The sequence below is a fragment of the Globicephala melas genome, chromosome 13, assembly GCF_963455315.2.
Source record: "Globicephala melas chromosome 13, mGloMel1.2, whole genome shotgun sequence".
NCBI classification, from domain to species: domain Eukaryota; kingdom Metazoa; phylum Chordata; class Mammalia; order Artiodactyla; family Delphinidae; genus Globicephala; species Globicephala melas.
The window spans coordinates 30,785,356-30,792,714 of NC_083326.1; the positions used below are offsets into that span (position 1 = coordinate 30,785,356).

Here is a 7,359-nt window from a genome sequence, read left to right on the forward strand (position 1 = left end):
TATATTTATATACATTCACCAATTATTCCTAGTTGAAACAACACATTACATTATACAGTCTGTAGACTGGTCACTTTATCATCTTAGAGTTAATTGGTGTCATTTTGGAAGTACATATGCATAAATGTAGGCACCAGGTGTGTTGACTCTTTTTCCTTCTTCAGAAATGCATGTCTTTCTAATGGACAATTTCAGGACTAAAATTTAAAAGGGACTTTTGGTATCACCTATTTTATTATTTGATCTTTAGGTAAGTTCTCTTAGATTATTTTCATTTTAAGCTGGCAATATAATTTATTGTTTTTTTATTTTTATAATATTTTTCAGGGCTGTTAACTGACATTTTTGACTGCTCTACATTGCAGGAAGCAGTAGGGCGTGTTTAAGGTTCAGGCTCCAGTGACACCCACTTGGTTCAAAATCCTGCCTCCACCACCTAAGATGTGTGATCACAGGCAACTTGCTTAAATCTCTGAACCCCACTTCCTTGTTATAAAATAGGGATACTCCAGAGATGATCCACAGCCAGGTTAGGGCCCACAGGCCAGTATCTGTTCCAAGGAATCTGTACCTCTTCTTGCTGTTTGTCTGAATTGTTGAAACTATGACTCTTGGATATGGCTGCTGCCCCACCTCATAGGGCAGCTGCAGGAAGTAGTGTTAAGTCACTATTCATTCTATGCTCTCACCCCATCAGCAGGTATTCTCCCCCTTCATGCAGGAAGGTCTGGAATTAGGTAGTTACAAAGCTCTGTCTCACCACCTCCTAACTACATCCAATGTTTCCCAGCTAGCCTAGAAGATCGTCATCAAAGGAGAGGCAAGGCAATTAAAAAAAAAATCAAAACCGAGGAGAGACCTCTCTTTCTGCTCTTCTGAAGGCTTCTCTCCTGCACAGGAAGGTCCTGCAAGTATAGACAACACCCTGCTTCAAAATATCTACTCCCCTTTGAAGAAACCATGACCCACGAAGGAGGCAGGGCAGGAAAGGGTTCAATGTTCAGTTTCCTTTAATGACCCCCATTCTCCCTGAAAGGCAGGTGCAGGCAGCTAGGCAATGGCAAGAGATGTTCACTTGAAGATCTTGCCCTGATTAAAGGCTTTGCCCGCATGCTGGAAGACCCCATCCCAGGAAAAATATTCTTGAACCAGCGGCTGGGTATCCTCGCTGCTGGGATCCAGTTTCTGCTATGTGTATGACTCATAATCCACCTGGCAATCTGGACTCAGGGGAAAGGCAAGTTCCTGGCCTCGGAAGACTCAGACTCCAGAAATGGAGTTGCTATTGTTGGTTCCAAAGAGAATGACACTGGCAAAGGCATTCTTCCTCAGTTTTTCCAATCGCTGGAACATTCCATTGATAAGGTTATGAATGTCTGGGTGAGCTCTTCAGGGAAGCAGTAGTCGCTGTACCACAGGAATCAGCCATTTTTATCAAAGTGCTCCCAAAAGTACGGCAGCACCACGGAGACTGTGTCCTCGTTGGAGTACTTGCACTTAAATTCATCCAACACAAAGTTACTCTTGGGCAGGTGAGCAAAGGGATCCTTGGCCTTCTGCTCAGCAGCCAATGCCTGCTCACATTCATCCAGCTCCTCCTCAGTAGCAAAGGCAGCTGTGTTCTTCTCCTCCTTCTGCTCAGCTTGGGGCTTCTTCTTCTCTTCTCGAGAAACTTTCTCTTTCCGTGGGGTGTCCTTTTTAGGCTGGCTCTCTGCAAACTTTTTAACATCAAACTGGGCTATTTTTTCAGTTTCACCTCACCCAAGACAGTCCAGAACTGGGGCTGGTTAATGCAGGTGAGGAGCCAGTGGTTTGTATTAGGAAAGGACTGGCAGAAAGAAGGCTTCAGAACCTGTTTATAAAGCCACAACAGGGTACAGACAACTGTGATGTCAGCCATTGTCACACGTTCGCCCACCAGAAAAGTCCTTGTCTTCAAGTGAGCATCCAGCAGCCCCATAATTTGCCTCACCACCTCCTTTGCATTCTCTGTGACCTGCTTGTTGTGGTGCATGTTGCTCAAGGTGGGGAACACCCAGGTACTGGCTGGGGGAACTATGTTTCTATCAGCAAAGCTCACCCACTGCACCACCTAGACTGCTGCTTCAAGAGTACTTCTCTGCAACTCCTCGTTGCTCACATAGGAGGCAATGCCATTGTTCTCAAACACACAGAATCCATCATCACCCTCAAAGGCTGGAACCTTGCCAGCAGGAAATTTACTGAGAAATTCGGGGGTGCAGTTGGTTTGGCCAAAATTGAACTGGGGTGGTGCGGAGAGCACATGGACTTGATCCCCGCTGTACTGAGTGGCAGTGAGGGCCTTGAAGGCCTTCCAGTTTTCAGGATATGTGCACAAGGTTCCAGCCGCCATGGTGATTCTGCAGAGAAAGGGGCTAATTTATTGTCATATTACTATGTGATCATTTTAAGCTGGGTACCTTATAAAAGTGATGCGTAAGGCTCTTAGAGGGAAGGCTAGCATGAAGATTTTATCAATAATGTGAAGATTCATTAAGTCAATTGAGCTAAATTATCCCATTTCTTAAACAACCTCATGATTTTTGAAGCACACGCTCAATCTTTATTCAGCTTACTTAATACATTAAGGGTCTTTTAAAATATTTCATATACTAGCTGGAATAAAGAAAAAAATTCTCTTAAAAGTTTTTTTAATTTTATCTCAAGAATTAATATAAGTACATTATTATTATGGTAGATAATTCTACTTAGAATTATTATCTTCTCTTACGTACAGTACTAACATTTCCATAAACTAGCAACAGGGAGAGCTAATATCGCTGGGATTTTTCAACCCTCATTACACGACTGGAACACATTTCTTTGTAAAAAAACTACAACATTCTCAGATGACTATTACCCACTGTGATAAACTATTTCTTACTCTGCCATTATTGTCATAAGAGTTAATGAAAAGCCTCTTGTTACTTTACAAGTACAAATCTTTTTTTAAAATTTTATTTTTTTATGGAAGTAGAGTCAAGTTACAATGTTTCAGGTATACAGCAAAGTGATTCAGTTATATATATATATATATATATATATATATATATATATATGATATTAATATAGTTCCCTGTGCTATACAGTAGGTCCTTGTTGTTTATCTATTTTATATATAATAATGTGTATCTGTTAATCCCAAATTTCAATTTTATCCCTCACCCCCTTTCCCCTTTGGTAACCATAAGTTTGTTTTCTATGTCTAGGACATTTAAAAATATTTATTCAGAAAATAGTTATTATTATTATGTGACTGACTATGGATTAGGGACTAGGAATACAACAATAAAGACAAATGCTTGTGTCTCATGGTTTTCATTCTAGTGAAAGATAAGGTTATGTCTAAATGGGTTTTTCCTTTCTTGGCCACACACTTAGATACTGACATTTGAATATCTAAATTTTAGCATCTCATGTTGTTTTGTTTGCTCTATTATGCATCTCTGATTGTTTTGTGTATTTTGTCTTTAGGGAGTTGGTAACAACTTAGTGGTAAAAAGTGCAAGGTTAGGGCCTTATTGCCTAGGTCTGAGTCCTGCTCAACTATTTTCTAGTTGTGTTATATTGAACAAGTTTTCTTTATCATTATAAGCTTCCCAGGAATAGCAGTAGGGACAACTATGCCATAGGTTTAAAAGAGACACTTGTAAAGCACTGAGCAGAGTGCCAGGCACATTCATTAACCATTATTTCTTAAGATTAACTATTAATTTTGAGGCCAAATATTTTCATTAATACATATTTTTCATATCCTATAACAATTAGAATGGTGCTGTGTTCACAGAGAGGCAATAATAAATTCCCTGGAAAAAAGTAATAAGAGCAGCTTTGATAAAGAAAAGCAGGGGAGAATACACAGGCTCTAAACAATTCCATCAGGGAAGTGATAAATGAAAGGGAGAGGGAAGCTGAAAACAAAAGTCTCAAGGTAAAGCCATACTCCATAGTTAGCTACTTTTACCATTTATTAATGACCAGTCTTAAGGGGGAGGATTCAAAAGAATTTTTTTTTGTTTTTTAAACAATATTCTCCTCAGAATTGAAACTCCGTATCTATGGTTCTCCCTTTCCCTGGAGGAAGTTAGATAAGAGGATACAGAGAAAGGGTCATCTTTGAAAAGTCTTCTCTTCCTTGACATGAGTTTCAGACCCAATAGCACAATGTGTTGGAGAGGCAAGGGAATTGTGGCCCATCAACTGCAAAGATGTCTTCCTTCTCTGCTTTACTAAGAAGTCAGATGCCTGGGAATGACTGCTTTGGTCTCCTGACATCTCCAGAAGGTTTGATGTGTTACTGTGGGAGCCAATAAACCATTTTCTCTGTGATGACAGAGTTCTGAGTCCAGCTGTGTCAGACACAAAGAGGAGTGATTCTTTCCTTCAAATGTTGGGGCTCTCACCTAGTGTGAGACACCTCGATGGGGTTGTAACTTTGGGGAGATGTGACAATGATAGCATAGCCCTGTTTGCTGGGTCTGAGTGATGCATAATTCTTGCAGTCAGCAAAATCCTCAGCCAAGAACAGAGAAACCTTTTGTACCGAGTTTCTCTTTTCTTCACACTCTTCTCTTTAGAGAATTCTGAGTTGAATTGGGCTGATGGAGATTTTGCTGTTTATCACATCAGACAGCCTTCTCTCCAGACACAATTCTTCTGGGAGTTTCACTGATTTTAGATGAAAGTCTACATGTGCCACATCCAAATTTGGGCTGAAGAATTTAGAAATGTAATCAGGAGTCATCACTATTTGGAAAATGTCTTTGTCCTTGCTTGTTAGTTTAGCTTTTGCTGTGGGTTTTCTCAGTCTGGAGCTGGTCCAAGCAAATATGCTTTTACCAGCACCCTTCATGGCAAGCTATGCTGTTGACAGTATGATTTCAACCTGAGAGTAGATAGAGTCCCAGACTGTGGGCTGATTGAAACCTCTCTCCTCAAGTACTGGAGGAGGAAAAATCTTTTATTAAACCAGACAGCACCCATTATGTCATGTCCTGGTAATGTGTCATTGGCATGGCAATAGGAGATAAATAGCCTGCTACACCTCAGCTCAAACTCACCCAGTGATTCATGAAGCACCATTACATTAAGGCACCTCAAAGTGGCTCATATAAAAAATTATTCATAAATCTCACCTATATGAATGCAGATTTAGAAAAGCAAATGGAGTAATATAAAATAATTCAGTAAATTTATCATGAAAAATGCATTTATACCAATGTGTAAAGTTTGCTGCTAAAATATGAACAAGATGGTAAAATAAAAAACAGAAGGTTTGTCAATGTATCAAGCAGGTACAAAAGGATTTAGATATGGATAGGGGGCTCTGTGTGTAAGTTATAGTGTCTTTTTATTGATGGCATTTAAGTTGGTTCATGTTTAGAGCAAAGCCTTTTTCATTTCCAGAAGCAGCTTGAAAATGACAAATGGTATTTGTAAAAGGGTAAGGAACAGATATTTTTATAGAGCGAGGGAACAAACTGATGTATAGTTTATATATAGTTTATAGTTTATATAATGCTTGATAAGACATGGATCTGTCACTTTATATTAAGTACATCCTAGTGATCTAGTAACATGTTAATTCGCCTGGAAGAATTGAAAAACAGAACCCCTGACCTGCAGGTACATACACTGTAAACACATTTTCTTGAAAAAATGCCATAGAGGAAGAGCAGTATAAATTAAAACACTTAGCTATTTATCATTCAAATTATATTTGTGATTCTTAGAAGTATGGAGTGTAGTAATTTAGGAAACTGTGGATAATCTAAAATGAGGGATAATTTTTAGGAGAAATAGGGGAGAGGGCATGCAGGGTAGCATGGGGGCTAGGGTAGAACCATGGCTCATGTACAGCTGTCAGTTTGGGTCACTGATGAGAGAGATAGGAAGTAAGGGGGTGGGAACAGAGACCTAGAGAGAGCTTGAAAGATTAAAAGAGAAGCATAGAATACATGTGCCAGGCAATCAGGAGACATCATTGCACTGAGAATATAACTGCAGGCACTGATTAGGTAAAAGGGTCCACACTGTCTTTCCATGAATTGGTGAATTTTGCATTCAGGTTTACAAGACGAAAGCTTTCTCTTTAGAGCATTTGCTACTTTGCACTTCCCAGGATGCTTGAAATCTTGCCTAGTCATCACTAATCATTCACTCATCCCTTGCTGTATTCAGTTGTCCGAGATCCTGATGCCCTATCAACCTATCTGATTTCCAAAAGACTACAGATCTATTGGAGCATTTGAAGTTGGGCTTCAATGGGGCTTCTGATCATGTCTTCATTCCTCCCTCCTCAACAAACAAAATTAGGCTTGGAAGAACTCCCTTTGCTTTTCATTCATTTGCATGTTAATAAAACAAAACCAAACCAATGGAGTAGGGATCTATCATTTTGATCTGCTTGTATCCCAGAGAGCTTTGTTAAACTACTTTTATCACTCACTACTGGAAGCAGCCAATTGAGTGAGGAACAATCTCTGAAGCCTGCTACTGATCTTGCTAACACGGAGGTAGGTGTAGTTAGTGGAAAGATATATGGCTATAGATGCAGAAGATCCCACTGTAGTCATACCCTGGATCTGCCTGAGGGTAACTCTTTTGGGGATCTGACTCCTGTTATCAGGGTGAAATAAAACAACCTCTATAAAATATATTGTAGTAACAAAAAGCTGAACATTCACTTATTAATAAATAAAATCATATTTTCAGGCAAATACACAATGAAATGTCTCCCTGTGATTCATGCTTAGTTCTGGGGATACCACGGTAAAAGGGATTGATATGGTTCTCCCTCTCATGGAGTTCCCAACCTAGTAAATTAGGGGTTTGGAGGATGAGAAAAATGTCATTGAACTAGGAAGAAAGAGGAGGAACATGAGAGGTGTTAGGCTAAAAATCATATGATTATGTACCTTAACGAAACTGTAGACATAATTTCCTATACATGAAATAAAATGCAGCAAGACCTAAATTTTCTTGTTCATGATCTATTTCCTTTTCCCTATTACCAACCTTGGTCATAACATACAAGATCTACTGAAATTCTGGCACTTGTAATGTCCCAGGCTAGATAAATGTACCACCCTTAGAAACTCCAATTTGTTCTTCTGACAACAAAGGAATCTTCTTAGGTTGTTGGATCAGAAAAAAAAAATAGTTACAGAGACTAGCAGGGAACAAAGAAACAGAGAAGGAATTAAGGCAAAAAAAGAAAGAAAGAAAAGAAAAGAAAAAATGAAAAAAAGAAGACAGAAAAAAAGAAGAAAGAAATAATGGGCTGGAGAAAAAAAGTATTAAAATCTTGTCATTCTTGCTTACTCCCCAGTCTTTATT

General features: G+C 39.1%; 1 pseudogene; it reads right to left on the bottom strand.

Moving 5' to 3' along the window:
* Window positions 1-1,071: 1,071 nt before the first annotated feature.
* On the bottom strand, window positions 1,072-2,374 carry LOC115845778 (elongation factor 1-gamma-like; annotated as a pseudogene).
* Between the last annotated feature and the right edge of the window lie 4,985 nt (window positions 2,375-7,359).